General features: G+C 45.5%; 1 pseudogene across 1 annotated transcript in view; it reads left to right on the plus strand.

The window, feature by feature from the left end:
* Positions 1-14310, plus strand: part of LOC306937080 (2-methoxy-6-polyprenyl-1,4-benzoquinol methylase, mitochondrial-like) — a 68005-nt pseudogene extending 53695 nt beyond the window's left edge. The window contains exon 2 of the transcript in view: positions 13506-14310. The product of the transcript in view is annotated as a 2-methoxy-6-polyprenyl-1,4-benzoquinol methylase, mitochondrial-like (transcript). The remainder of the gene's footprint in view (positions 1-13505) is intronic.
* The last annotated feature ends 187 nt before the right edge of the window (positions 14311-14497 follow it).

Raw genomic sequence — 14497 nt, forward strand, 5'->3', positions numbered from 1 at the left:
AACCGGGAAACTCAATTATTTAATCTTTCACAGAATTGCACGGTGCATGGGCGTCTTCCCCAACCTGCACGGAGTAACTCCATTGTGCATTGTTGCAGTGCAGAAAGCACACATCATGAATATGTGATAGCATTTTTTATGAATAATATTATCTGTTTATCATAACAAAAAGGATTCTAATGATCAATTATGACAGTTTCTGACAAGCCCACCTGCCTCCATACAACTCCTTGAATTATTAACAAAGGTGAATTGGTTCATTATAGGTGCTATATACTGTATGGTGTCATGATCTCCGTTGCACCATCATTGCCATTATTATCATGATCATTTTAATAATTACCATATTATTTCTGTAAAAATGGGTGGGAAAAAGTCAAAGCTCTATATTCTAATAGCAATCATTGGTACAGAGTGTCTCCATCTCTACAGCTCTTTAATAAACACCAGGTACATTTTCAGGTAGGTTAGCAATTCCAAAGGAATACCAATTCATCAGCTTCAGTCTCGTCTGCCCTCACCATCTCTTTGTGTCATGCACTTCCAATTCAACTTGTTTACCCGGCAACCCGTATGGATTGATTGGATAAAATTGGTATCCCAACCTGAAAATGCATTTTCTGTTTATTAACTCTTTTACTTCCATTGTTTCCTACTGTGTAGCGTTCCACGTCACTAGCCAAGCTTGGCTCGGTGTATTTGACTGTAGCAAGATGGCCGCTGCATAGACTGTTGTAATGGCCACGATCTTCAGCTGCGTTTTTCTCTGAATTGAGACTCAGATTGAGATGACTGAACACAACATCGATGTTAGGAGCTCATCAAAAGAAATGGCGCTATGTCGCGGTTACAGTATTAACGTGAAATGATAAAAGTGAAATTATCGATCGTCAGATTAGTAATGGCCGATAAATACTTTGGGTTCTTACCAGTTATACTAAAGTTATACTCATGACTCTGAGAGTGTACAAATGGAACCAAATGGACTGGTAAGGGAGGGGCCATTTGGAACTCCCTCAAGGAACCACGAGTGTCCCTGGTCCCCACTTTGAGACCCACTGGTGTAGAGGAGTGTTTCCAGTGACAACACAGGTGAAGGACGTAAGGAAGCGAGGTCCAATTTCTTTCCACTATGGCAGCTGTGCATACCGCCTATATGAAGATGAGGGTGCGCCTTTATGTAAAAAATAAATAAATTAATAATAAAAATGAAATAAAATAGGAATACTTCTTCTGGAATAAAGCCTGCAGGGCTCAGCGCAGAGTCATGGACACCTTCATCTTCCGGGTCAAGGGACCCCCCCCCCCCACACACACACACACACACACACACTCCCAACCCCCATTAAAACAACCTACTCTCTCTCTCTCTTCTAACTGTACACCACACCCTTGCCCAACCCCCCCCCCCCCCCCCCCCCAGCCCCCGGTGAGTGCATAAATCTCGCCCTCCCGACAGTTGCAATCAACAAGAGCCGTAGTGAACCATGCGTAATGGCCGGTTAAGACAGGGGCGTAGTGGAGATGCACGATTTACTGCAACAATTATAGCCCCCCGTACAGTCAGCCTGGGGGGGGGGGGGGGGGGGTAGCTATACGCAGGTATGTCCGGGTGAGAGAGAGAGAGAGAGAGAGAGAGAGAGAGAGAGAGAGAGAGATGGTGACATAAAATTAAAGGGAGAAAGAGAAAGGGGGGTGCATTGTACTCAGTGTTAATGTATCCATTATCCAACAGTACACTTTCACACGTCAAAGCTACCAGCCAGAATCTTATTTTAATGAATACAATGATATATTATCAAACAATCTGATGATAGAGTATGGTAGCAATACTCTACCAACAATATAACTGGTACATATGTATGGTAGCAATACTCTACCAACAATATAACTGGTACATGTATGGTAGCAATCTGGGAACCCATCGGGCACCCTCTGCTGTTTGTTTCCTTGGATTTATGCCTGGGGGCGCCGCCCAATAGAGCGTCGCAGTCCCGCCCCCTACCATGGACCAGGAAATGAATCCCAATGCATTTTTCCCATAGACATTTGCAAAAGTATTTATTTAAAGACGGTTACGCCGCGGACAAAGCCAACTCGAGTCGTGACAACTCATGACAACACAAACAATATTTTGGACCAAACAAATAATTACAAAGAAGAAAAACAACAAAAAAAAGTGTTGTAACCTGCCGTTTTTTTCTTCTTTCTAATTATTTTTTCGGCCCCAAAAATTGTGTTTGTTGTCATGATTTGTCACGACTCGAGTTGGCTTTGTCCGCGGCGTAAACGTCTTTAAATAAATACTTTCTGAAATGTCTATGAGGAAAATGAACGGATAATCATTTCCTGGTCCATGGTAGGGGGCGGGACTGCGACGCTCTATAGAATGTGGCTAACAGGATGTTGGTCTGTTTGGTCCGCCCTCAGCCCTCCTCTTCCGCTGCATGGGGCGCTTATGTTTCATTCCACTAGTTCATACTGTAACTACACTGTATTGGAAACCAAAAGGAAAAACACAAAGCTGTTGCATTTTAAATTAAATAGAAAGCTTTGTGCCCGATTTAAACTTGATCAAAACAAAAATAATTATTCAATTCAACAATCAATAGATTTCAAAATACAAAATGTCAATGTAAAAGCTCTGATTTTCAAGAAACCAACAGTAATCAAACCAAAAATGTAGTTGTGTAAATGTATTTTCCGAAAACCAATTAATCCATAGTCGGCAAATAAAAAGGCAATGCATTGCTCAAAAAGAGAACAAAATATATTCCTCACCAAACCTTAAGGTCAGGAGGTCAGATTTCCCTTTGTCCAAAAGCTCTATATGGATTCAGAGCTAATTAACCGTCATAAATGTTCCTTGAACAAACTTTTCGTCTTCACATCTCAAAGCTTTCCTGATTCTGGTTTAGTATTGGCCTCACACACACACAACCCCCATTAAAACAGCACTCTCTCTCTCTCTCTCTCTCTCTCTCTTCTAACGGTACACCACACCCCCGCCCACCCTCCCCAGCCCGGTGAGTGCATAAATCTCACCCTCCCGACAGTTGCAATCAACAAGAGCCGTAGTGAACCATGTGTATTTTCCGGGACTTATGATTCAATCCAAATGAGCTTTATTGTCATGGGAAAACAAACGTTTACATTGACTGTCTGATTGGCCTGCCGAACGTCCCCTTCCGTTACGCACATGGAAGCTTCCGCTATGCTTCCGCAAAAGCTTGCCTCCATGTTGTGTATACTCTCAAGATACACATCCTTTTTTATTTATATGTGTTTGATATATAAAATGGAACCCCCGGCTGCCTCACTTCCTGTACTTTTGTAGCTGTTCCTAGTACCTCACTTCCTGGAACTATTGCTAACGTGCTTTCCCCCACAGCTCCCAATCTCAATCTCAATCCCAGTCTCAATTCTGAGACAAGCGCTGCTAAAGATCGCTTGTGTAATGTTTTGGACAGAGGTATTTCTTCACAGCAAATGCATTTCTTCACACATTTTTGTGGCAGTGTCACATCATGAGATTGTAGATCTGCCATTTTCAAAATAATATTTTGAAAATGGCAAAACATAATACTGTAACAATATTATTGTTACAGTATTATGTTTTGAAAACTTGTGAAATGGGACATTTTGTGTAACGATTCCGTTTCTTTTGAAACTTTAATTAGTAATTAAATTACTAATTTACTAATTGACTAATTACATTTTGATGCCAATACTTTTGGTACTTTTACTCAAGTGCATTTTGTTTACATGTAAGGAGTCAAGACAACAAAATCTAAGAAATAGAAAACATAGCAATAGGGAATATAGCCAATCTACACAATCATGGTGCATGTAGATCTGCCATTTCCACTATAGCCTATTTGAAACGGGGTGAGTGGAGAATTGACCCCGTCCCCGTCCCCACCACTGGGAGTACAGTATGGATACTTATAACTATGAATGTACTTGGTTGGCGTCCCCACCACTGGGAGTGCACAGTATTACTCTATATATGGATATGGATCTGCCTGTATGGGTCCGTGTTCAGACGCAAATGGCGGCGCGGTGGCATGCAGCAGTGCGGTGCAGCGACATATGAAAAATGGAGTAATATTTGAAGTGAGCAGAGAGATCTATTCATATACATGCCTGACCTGCTCAGATAATCTATGCATCCGCGTCTCTGCCCCGCATCCGTCCATAACAAATGATGCTGCGCCGCATTGGTTGCGACCTGGGGGAGTGTGCTTGCGTGCGTGCGTGCGTGCGTGCGTGCGTGCGTGCGTGTGTGCGTGCGTGCGTGCGTGCAAGAGAGAGAGAGAGAGAGAGAGAGAGAGAGAGAGAGAGAGAGAGAGACAGAGAGACAGAGAGACAGAGAGAGAGAATACGTGTGCATGTCTATACAACAGTGATGTGTTTTTGCGCTTGGGGAAGGTATGTGCAGTTGGGTGCGTGCATGCATACTCTCGCTGTGTGTGCGTGCGCTCTCCACGGCATGTTCTTAACGATCAGTCATTTTAATCAACACATGTGACCTTTTAAAAGCCATTATGACAAACAGATCAGCCATGAAAGCCAGTGACCCAGTGTGTGGCCTGCCACCCCCCCTGGACCCCCTCAATGTGCCCCCCCCACCCGGACGCCTGTCCACAACCCCCTCAATGTGACACCCCACACACACACACACACACACACACACACACACACACACACACACACACACACACACACACACACACACACACACACACACACACACACACACACACACACACACACACACACACACAGCCTCTACGGCCTCTGTCAGCCAAGGCCCAAGCCTGCCCCATCCAGACAGGGTGATTTCTGGTCTAGAGGGGTGGATTAAAATTTGGCGGCGAAAACAGCCGGTGGTTCCTATTGGTTCACGATCTGTGTGCCCGCCCCCCTCCCCTCGCCACCCCAGTAGAGCACAGTGGAGAGCACGAACGTCACCAATTTTTTTTTGCGACTGTTATTGGTTAGCAAAAATGCCAAGGTTCACTCCCACTCCCAGACCTGATTTCCCGGCTCGTTTTGCCATGGCTTTTTCTTGCGGTACATCCACGTCCCCGATGTAGCGACAGTTGACATGGTGATATAGGACAAGATCTACCACGCCGGCAATGGCCGCCTGCGTTCTGGGGTCGGTTGCTTCTTGAAGTGGGGCCTGGCAGATGAGTGTGGCAAGCATGGATTGTTTTAAGCGGATGTTAACTGCCCTCCGCATTATATATTGTTTTAAAGTTGAAAAGGTGTGTTGATTGGTGGCGATTATCAATTGTTGAACTAAACGTGCCAATATCGTGAGCCTTTAGTTGCCATTTCCTTAATTTGATCAGATTGGCTTTCAAAAAGACATCATTTATGTGTTAAGTGAAACCCTCAGTGTTCATTTATCCTTTTAGTAACTCTGGGAAGGTATTATATTTGATCTCTCTGAGTTAAATAATGCGTTGCTGTTGAATTTACTCATTCGCGTCATTCGTGCTACTGGACGCAATTAGAGAAACATTAATTGGTGGCGCTCGAAGTTACTTATGTGGTCTTTATTACACTCGCATGAGAATAAGGCGGGGGGAAATTAAACAGCTTCTAATTGGACACAAATCCATTTTCAACGAGTTGAAAGACTAATAACGTGGAGTGAGACTGCGCTATACACAGTCTTACTAAACTACCTACCCAGGGTGTTATGGCAGAATAAACATTTTGGTCATTAGCACTGAGAGTCATTAGGATTCACAGAGTAGGAAAAACACACCCTAAAGTTTTAGATAAACTCCAGGCTGCGAGAAAAGAGAAATTGTAATTAGGCAAGGGGGAAAAAAATATACTCCCAATAATCAAATTACATTTTGTACTCCGGGCTTTAGAAATGAAATTAACTTAGTTCATATACTGGTGTGTCTCTCAGCTCACTTTCTTCACTCTGAAATGTGTTGCCGGAATGCTGGTCCCCAGAGATGAGATAGGAATCTAATTAACTCAGATCAATATTACTCTGAAATGTCTCTCTCTTTCTCTCTCTCTCTCTCTCTCTCTCCCCCAGCTCTGGTGTGCTGGTGTCTCCTTCACGCCACCCCCCACCACCCCCCCCCCCCCACCTCCTCCTCTAAGTATCTAAGTACATTTACTCAAACACTGTAGTCAAACTTTGAGGTATTTTACGTTACTTTTTGTGCTCCAGTACATGTATCTGCATGGCGGCTTTAGTTACTGGTTACTTTGCAGATTCACATTAATGTATTTATTGTTTTCGAAACATGCATAACCGATTAAGCGCTATTTTGTAGTCTGAGGCGGCAGTGGCTCAGGGGTAGAGTGGCCAGATGGCCACCACAAGGTTCCCAGTTCGATCCTGGGCTTCCCCAGGATCGGTATTACAGTGTTCAAAGGTGCATTCTATACTCAAGGGGTTAACATGCTGAATTTTCGATGTGGGTGTATAAGTGTGTACAAGTCCCACACCTCATTCGCTGATGTGGCAGTCAGCTGACCAATTGGGCGGGCTACTTAAGCTCTCTAGACTGTATGCTCTTCCTGCCTTCCTCTGCATATGGTTCCTGGTTGTTATGTGATGTTTGCTCCCACCACCACCCCAGCACCACCAGTGGGCTCTGTTATTTATGCTCCCCATGGGGGTTTTATTGTATATCTATCTCCCTGCTCTTAATGTTTTATGATGGTGTTTAATTGCGCCGAGCAGGGAGAAAATGCAGCAGAGCCGAACGCCAAGTCAAATATATGCACACTTCTATACTCGTTCTACAATAAATATTGGTTAAATCTATTTGTGAGTTGTCTGACTGAACTAAAGTTAGTTAATTATTAGTAACAATCTATATTAAATAAAGCATTCAAATAATTGTTGTGGAGTAAAAAGTGCAATGTCTGAGATGCAGTGCAGTGTAAATTACTGGAAAAGTATCTCACAATTGTATCGAAGTAAACATACTAAGTTACTGTCCACAACTACCTGTCTCAGACGCACATTAATGTCATTTATTCCAAGACTTGAACACACACACGGACACACACACACACACACACACACACACACACACACACATACACACACACACACACAGACACACACACACACACACACACACACACACACACACACACACACACACACACACACACACACACCCCAGCGGACCGCACAACCGACCCCAGCTCATTTTCTTCCCACAGTTATGCCCACATTAAATCAGAAACTCACACCCCGCCCGGTCAATAAACAGATAAAATGGAACAGATGCCTTCAAATGAGAGAGAGAGAGAGAGAGAGAGAGAGAGAGAGAGAGAGAGAGAACATCTTCAAGTGTCACCTGCACTTTTCTAAGCCGTGTGTTTGGGAGGCTTCACTTTCTCTTCAAAGACAAAATGTTACTATGCACATTCAACGGCCGCTGGTGGAGGACAAGGTAAGTGACAGCGCAGGAAAATAACAAAGTTTACACAACAGCCTAAACCTCTGAAAATGTGTTACTGCAGTGCAGAAGACCACACATACACACGCTTCCACCAAATCATTGGTCCTCGTCAGGTGCCAGGTGTGCATCTCTTCTTCCCTTTTCTATCGCTGAATAGGCTGATCACTTCCAGGTCATGGCATACAGGTTGGACACTTGGTCAGTCTCAGTTCCAGGTAAATGTGACAACACAGTGGATTCCGAGTCCGATTCTGGCATACATCTGCTATATTTTCGCTCTGTGTTTTCCGTGCGTTTCCGCTGAGCGGTTTACCTATGTACAGTATGATGATGACGTGGCCAGAATGGGGCCTGATGGGCTGGGGTTCACGTGGCTAAAAAGACATGTATATGGTAAAAAGAGTGATGACGGGGCGAGAGCGATACAGCAGGACACTCTTACACAGCATGTCCCAGGAAGGCCAATGCTGCTGATTCAAGTGAAAAAGAGGCGTGGATTTTTTTCTCTCTCTTTTTTTGGTGCAGGGAGAATAGGATCCCACAGCCATCTGCTGCAGATAGATCAGTCGGTTGGCCTTTTCCACACATGACGCTTCAGATTAATTATGATCATCACGTCGCGAGTCTGCTCGCCATAAATCACCATGCAGGCCCTGTGTAAAATAATGTAGTAAAATAACGTCCCATATATGGCCGTGGCGTGCAAGCCATATAGGCCCATGATCACCTATCTTCAGCAGTGGTGGGAGGAAAATTAGATAAAGTGTGAGTCCTTATAAAGTCCCCCCCCCCCCCCCCCCCTCCCCCACTACGCCCGGGCATAAATAATTACTTTTCTAGTTAATGGCTGGTGGCAGAAAGGGCAAGAGAAAAAAAGAAAAGCACGCTCAAATCCAGTGGTTGAAGAAGCATTATTTTAGCAGCAATACCACACTAATTAAAAATTGCCTGTTACAAAAAAAGCCTGTACTCAAAACATTAGTAAAATTAACCATACATAAATGCACTTCAAGTACCAAAGTAAAAGAAGTCTGTGTGTTGTCTTTTTACAAATGTGTTAAATGCAGCACGTCCTGCCTTGTGAGCTTGTAAATTGGCTATTTTCGAATAAGCAAAGTATAAAATAGGGCTTCATTGGTTGATGTACAAAGTATGACTTGTATTCATAATCTAAATCTACACTAGTAAGTACTATTAATGCTGTCCAATCATCGTAGTGGAGTTAAAAGTAGATTATATGTAGTGGAGTATATATAAAAAATGTACACTGACTCAAGTAAAGTAAAAGTATAGGCTACAGCACTTGGGTAAATGAAGTAATAATGAGTTCCCACCACCCACCACCAGTAACTCAGTAACTACAGTTTTGGGGTAATCGGTTTTCATTTTGTTTTATGCAAGCTGATGACTTCCATTCCGCTACATTTCAAATAGAATATTTAACTTTTGACTCCACTACATTTCTACGAAGGACTGAAAAACTATCACTCGAGCACCATTTCAAATATATAATTCTTTCCCCCACGAACATTTCTGACAATTTCTGAAAACGCACTTTGTAATTTGTCATTTTGAATATTTCTGTAGTATTTATACTTGAGCATATTATATATAATACTTTAATACTAATACTGCTTTCTCCAAAATCCGTCCGTAAAACGGAGGGGATTTGGGCCGACGGCGGAGTGCAGAGAGCACCGCTTACAAGAAGGCATAAATCCACTCGCAGGAAATCTACAAGGCTGTCTATATCAGCAAGATAAGTTTGAGCCGCCCGGAGTCGGACTGGACACAAATCCTCTCCATCATAAATCTGCACTGGGAGAGAGGGACAGCCGCTCAATCAACAGTCAACTCCCCTTACCCATCTCCCCCCCAACCCCCGGTGAACTGCATGCATGCAGGAGAGAGAGTATGTGTGTGTATGAGTGCGTGTGCTATAAGTGCGTGCAACCATGCAAATCTCCAGGAGTGCATGTGGGAGAGGGTGTAGTGCAGATTATGCATGAATGTGTGTGTGTGTGTGTGTGTGTGTGTGTGTGTGTGTGTGTGTACGTGCGTGCGTGCGTGCGTGCGTGCGTGCGTGCGTGCGTGCGTGCGTGCGTGCGTGCGTGCGTGCGTGCGTGTGCATGCGTCTGCGCGTGTGTCTGTGTGTGTGTGTGTGTGCATGTGCGTGTGCATGTGCGTGCGCGCCCCCCCCACCCCCCATCATTTTAATTCAAACGCGCCTGTCGCGAAAAAGACAGGACTTTACAGCAAACGGCGAGCATTCGCCATGATCGGGCCAAGAATGCCACATTTGTCTAAGTTTCCTCGGATACCGTGTGGCATGCAGTGCAGAACATTTACCGAGACAAGTACTCTCGGATGTGTGATTCTATATGCATACGTATGGGTGTGCATCGTTTGTAATGCAGAGTGTGCAAACAGAACCAAATGGACCTCTTATGATTCCATGTGGTTCCATTTGCACATGCTCAGATTTAAATCAACACTGTGTGTTTGTAGAACTTTTCCAAAGTCAAACTCAAGTGCACAAGGACTTTTTTTCCGTGGCTCATATCCGTGTGAGTAAAGGACACTTCAAACCTGGGCCTCCGTTTGTTTTAGATATATGTACAATGATGGTACAGTGATAAGCTTTTCTTTATTGAGAGCGTGTCATGGAGTTAAAATAGCTTCCCATACCGTGAATTCAATTGTGTTTCCTCACAATGTTTTCCTGACCTAAAAGTAACCCTTTCAGTTCAAGCACATTCAAGGATATCATACACCCATCGAGCTCTGATTGCGTCGAATGTCTAACTTAAGTTGAGCATGAGTAAAACGATGACAGACCGATGGCAATCTTCTTCTCCAGGTTGCTACTGAGGCCCCATGTTTATTTTGTTTCTTTTTTAACAAGATGCATTATTTACAGAGAAAGACCCACTCATAACAATGATTTATTTGTTTCGCTGTCACCGGCGCACAAGCTCATGCATTTGTTATGCGCAGCCAAAAAGTTGGGACTTTTCATTTTCCCGACACTGACACGTTGGGGCTGTGGGGGGCTATTGTAAATAAATAATTAGTCAACATTTCGGGCTAGATGAGCAAGATTCAAAGACACCTTTTGGTGACAAAAAAACACACACCAGTCTTGAACCGTCATCTCAGCAACACCTCGAAGGAGTCCCATGACATTTGGCACAAATCAACCACTTGGACTCATTATGAACTGATTATAAGTAGGTGGTCAAAGGTCAAAGGTAAAGTCACTGTGTCAGAACGCTGAATTTTATATATATATGGGAACTAGTGTCTCTATCCATGGTGCTGAAAGCTTTGTATAGTTACACTGGAACTAGGGTCTCTATCCATGGTGCTGAAAGCTTTGTATAGTTACACTGGAACTAGGGTCTCTATCCATGGTGCTGAAAGCTTTGTATAGTTACACTGGAACTATAGGGTCTCTATCCATGGTGCTGAAAGCTTTGTATAGTTACACTGGAACTATAGGGTCTCTATCCATGGTGCTGAAAGCTTTGTATAGTTACACTGGAACTAGGGTCTCTAACCATGGTGCTGAAAGCTTTGTATAGTTACACTGGAACTAGGGTCTCTATCCATGGTGCTGAAAGCTTTGTATAGTTACACTGGAACTATAGGGTCTCTATCCATGGTGCTGAAAGCTTTGTATAGTTACACTGGAACTAGGGTCTCTAACCATGGTGCTGAAAGCTTTGTATAGTTACACTGGAACTAGGGTCTCTATCCATGGTGCTGAAAGCTTTGTATAGTTACACTGGACATAGGGTCTCTATCCATGGTGCTGAAAGCTCTGTATAGTTAGTTACACTGGAACTAGGGTCTCTATCCATGGTGCTGAAAGCTCTGTATAGTTACATTGGAACCTTTGTCTCTATCCATGGTGCTGAAAGCTCTGTATAGTTACACTGGAACTATTGTCTCTATCCATGGTCTATCCAAGTTTGCATTTGACTAGGACACAGGTTTGGACTCAACATAATAAGTTGTCAATTGACCATGCAAAACACTATAGTCTCAGAAGCAGTCCAGAATCACAAAGTCAGAATGTAAGAGATTTGGCAGAGACGATTTCAGGTTTGCCTTAGATTTGCTGCTACGCTGTAAATGGATTGTTTTGTATTGTGTCTGTAATCGGTCTAAGGAGGTCAGTGTTTGGTCATACAGTATATCTGTCCGCCACTGCTCCAAACAGACATCTCTCTACTGTTATTGCCTGGCTACTGGCACGCACGCACGCACGCACGCACGCACGCACGCACGCACGCACGCACGCACGCACGCACGCACGCACGCACGCACGCACGCACGCACGCACGCACGCACGCACGCACGCACGCACGCACGCACGCACGCACGCACGCACGCACGCACGCACGCACGCACGCACGCACGCACGCACGCACGCACGCACGCACGCACGCACGCACGCACGCACGCACGCACGCACGCACGCACGCACGCACGCACGCACACACACACACACACACACACACACACACACACACACACACACACACACACACACACACACACACACACACACACACACACACACACACACACACACCTGCAACACGTGTGGTTCCCCTCCTGTATGAATTCTCTCTCTCTCGCATCTCAAATGCGGGACACATTAAACAACTACAATCTTATTGAGCGCTCACGGCTGTTTCAGGACATTGTCCTGCCACTGAAAACCTTTTATTTCCGGAATAAACCGTAGTAGCCATACCACCCCCAGCCCCCTCACAGGGAGTCCGAGCAAGTTTTACGTGTGTTCAGCACATTTGTGGGCACAGTGGATATTTGAAATGTCAGGACATTTACTCTTGCTTATGTGGTGCCGGTGGATCTCCGGGCTCTTCCATAGCGGCACAGGCACATCTCTGCGCGGCGCGTGGCGGTGTGCGCTGCAGTGCGCGCATGTATTATTCATCCCGCCAGGACGTACAGTACACAGGGGCCACTGCACTTGACTTTGTCAACGCTCTGTAAACACACGCACTAAATTATTGAGGTGTCTAAAAATGTGGGGTTGGAAAGATGGGGGGGGGGGGGGGGGGGGGTGGAGGTGTGGGTGGTCGGGAAATGTCGCTCGACCCCCCCTCCCCCCCCTCTCTCTCTCTCTCCGTTGCCGTGACAGGTGTGGATGGGCCGGTAACGAGGAGGAGCTGCGTAAGCAGAGAGAGAGAGAGAGTGTGTGTGTGTGTGTGTGTGTGTGTGTGTGTGTGTGTGTGTGTGTGTGTGTGTGTGGACACAGTGCCCCCCCACCATTAAAAATGCACCAGTTAGCACCATCCACTGCTGTGTACCAATCTCTACTAGGTGCAACCCTCACACCCCAATGCCCAACACACATGAGCACGCACGCACACACGCACGTGCTACATTACTATTAAGTTGTGACGACATCAACATTTTTAGCAATTTTACGAATGCAGTTATTGCAATTCCTTGACATTTTCACCCCTAAACCGAAAATAGCAGATCTGCCTGTCATAACTCTCTGACCCCTATGCTAACCTCTAAATGTCTTATCCTAACACTAACCACCAAACAAAATATTGCCCTATATTGTAAGCATAAGTCAGCAAAAAAGCATAAAACAGCCATTTAATTTCTCTCTCGTGGGGCGAGAGGTGGACTGATAACTTTACCTCTGCCAAAGTCCAATTGTGTGAAGAGAGCTGTATCGTATAGGTCAATTATTGTACTATGGAACAGTCTTGCAAGGGATACACCAAAGACACGGAAGAAAAGAAAAGGAAACTTAGACTTCATAATGTACACTCAAAAAATATAATCTTGCTTACCGGATTTTGATTTTAAATTGGTTGCATCCCTGTTATCTATTTTTAGGTGATACATGACTTTTCTAACATTTTCATGGCTCGTCTGGAGGGCACTGCGAGATCATCCCATTGTAAACGCTACAGATACAAATGAGAATGTCAGACAGCTTGGAGCGAGGCTACGGTGGACGGTGTGTCGTTCAGTCTGTCGTCGTTTCAGCGACGGTGCACACTTTGGCTTCCAGAGCGTTCCCGAGGCGGAGAAGGCACAGAAGGTGTACGACGTGTTTGAGAGCGTGGCCCAGAAGTATGATGTGATGAACGATGCCATGAGTCCAGGCATACACAGACTGTGGAAAGACAGGCTCCTACACGTCATGAACCCTCAGCCTGGACGTCTGCTGGATGTGGCCGGAGGCACAGGTGACATTGCCTTCCGTTTCCTGGACTCTGTGAGCTCCCAGCAGGAGCGGCGGCCCCTGCGGTCCATGCAGACCCCGTCATGGCAGGACATCTCCAGCAAGTACCACGCGTCAGAGGAGCAGGCCGGCGAGCCCCGCCAGGAGTCCAGGGCCGTGGTTGTGACATCAACAAGGAGATGCTCAGGGTGGGCCAGCAGAAATCCAACAGCTTGAGCAGCGGCACCGCCGGCCTGTCCTGGGTGGTGGGAGACGCAGAGGAGTTTCCCTTTGATAATGACCAATTTGATGTTTACACTGTTGCCTTTGGCATGCCTCAATGTCACCCACATGGATCAGGCCCGGCAAGAGGCAGTGCGAGTGCTGAAGCCTGGAGGAAGGTTCTTGTGCCTATTAGAGTTCAGCAAAGTGACCAACCCTCTGTTCTCTAGGCTGTATGATGCATACAGTTTCCAGATGTTCCCGGTGCTGGGGGAGGTGATCCCGGTGCTGGGGGAGGTAGTCGCAGGGGACTGGAAGTCCTACCATTATCTGGTGGAGAGCATCCGCAAGTTCCCTGACCAGGAGACATTTAAATGTATGATTGAGGGTGCTGGTTTCTACTAGGCATGTCCCGATACCGATACTTGTATCGGAATGCCCTCCGATATGCTCTTATTTGGTCATATCGGAATCGGCAAGTACGCCCCGCACCAATCCGATACCACATTTTATTTAATCACGTGATGCGCGCAGCACGGTGAGACGGGGCCGCCGGTATTGAAAACGCGCATCTCCAGCCCAGAGCCTTAGA

This window comes from Electrona antarctica, assembly GCF_951216825.1.
Source record: "Electrona antarctica genome assembly, chromosome: 14".
Lineage (NCBI taxonomy): Eukaryota > Metazoa > Chordata > Actinopteri > Myctophiformes > Myctophidae > Electrona > Electrona antarctica.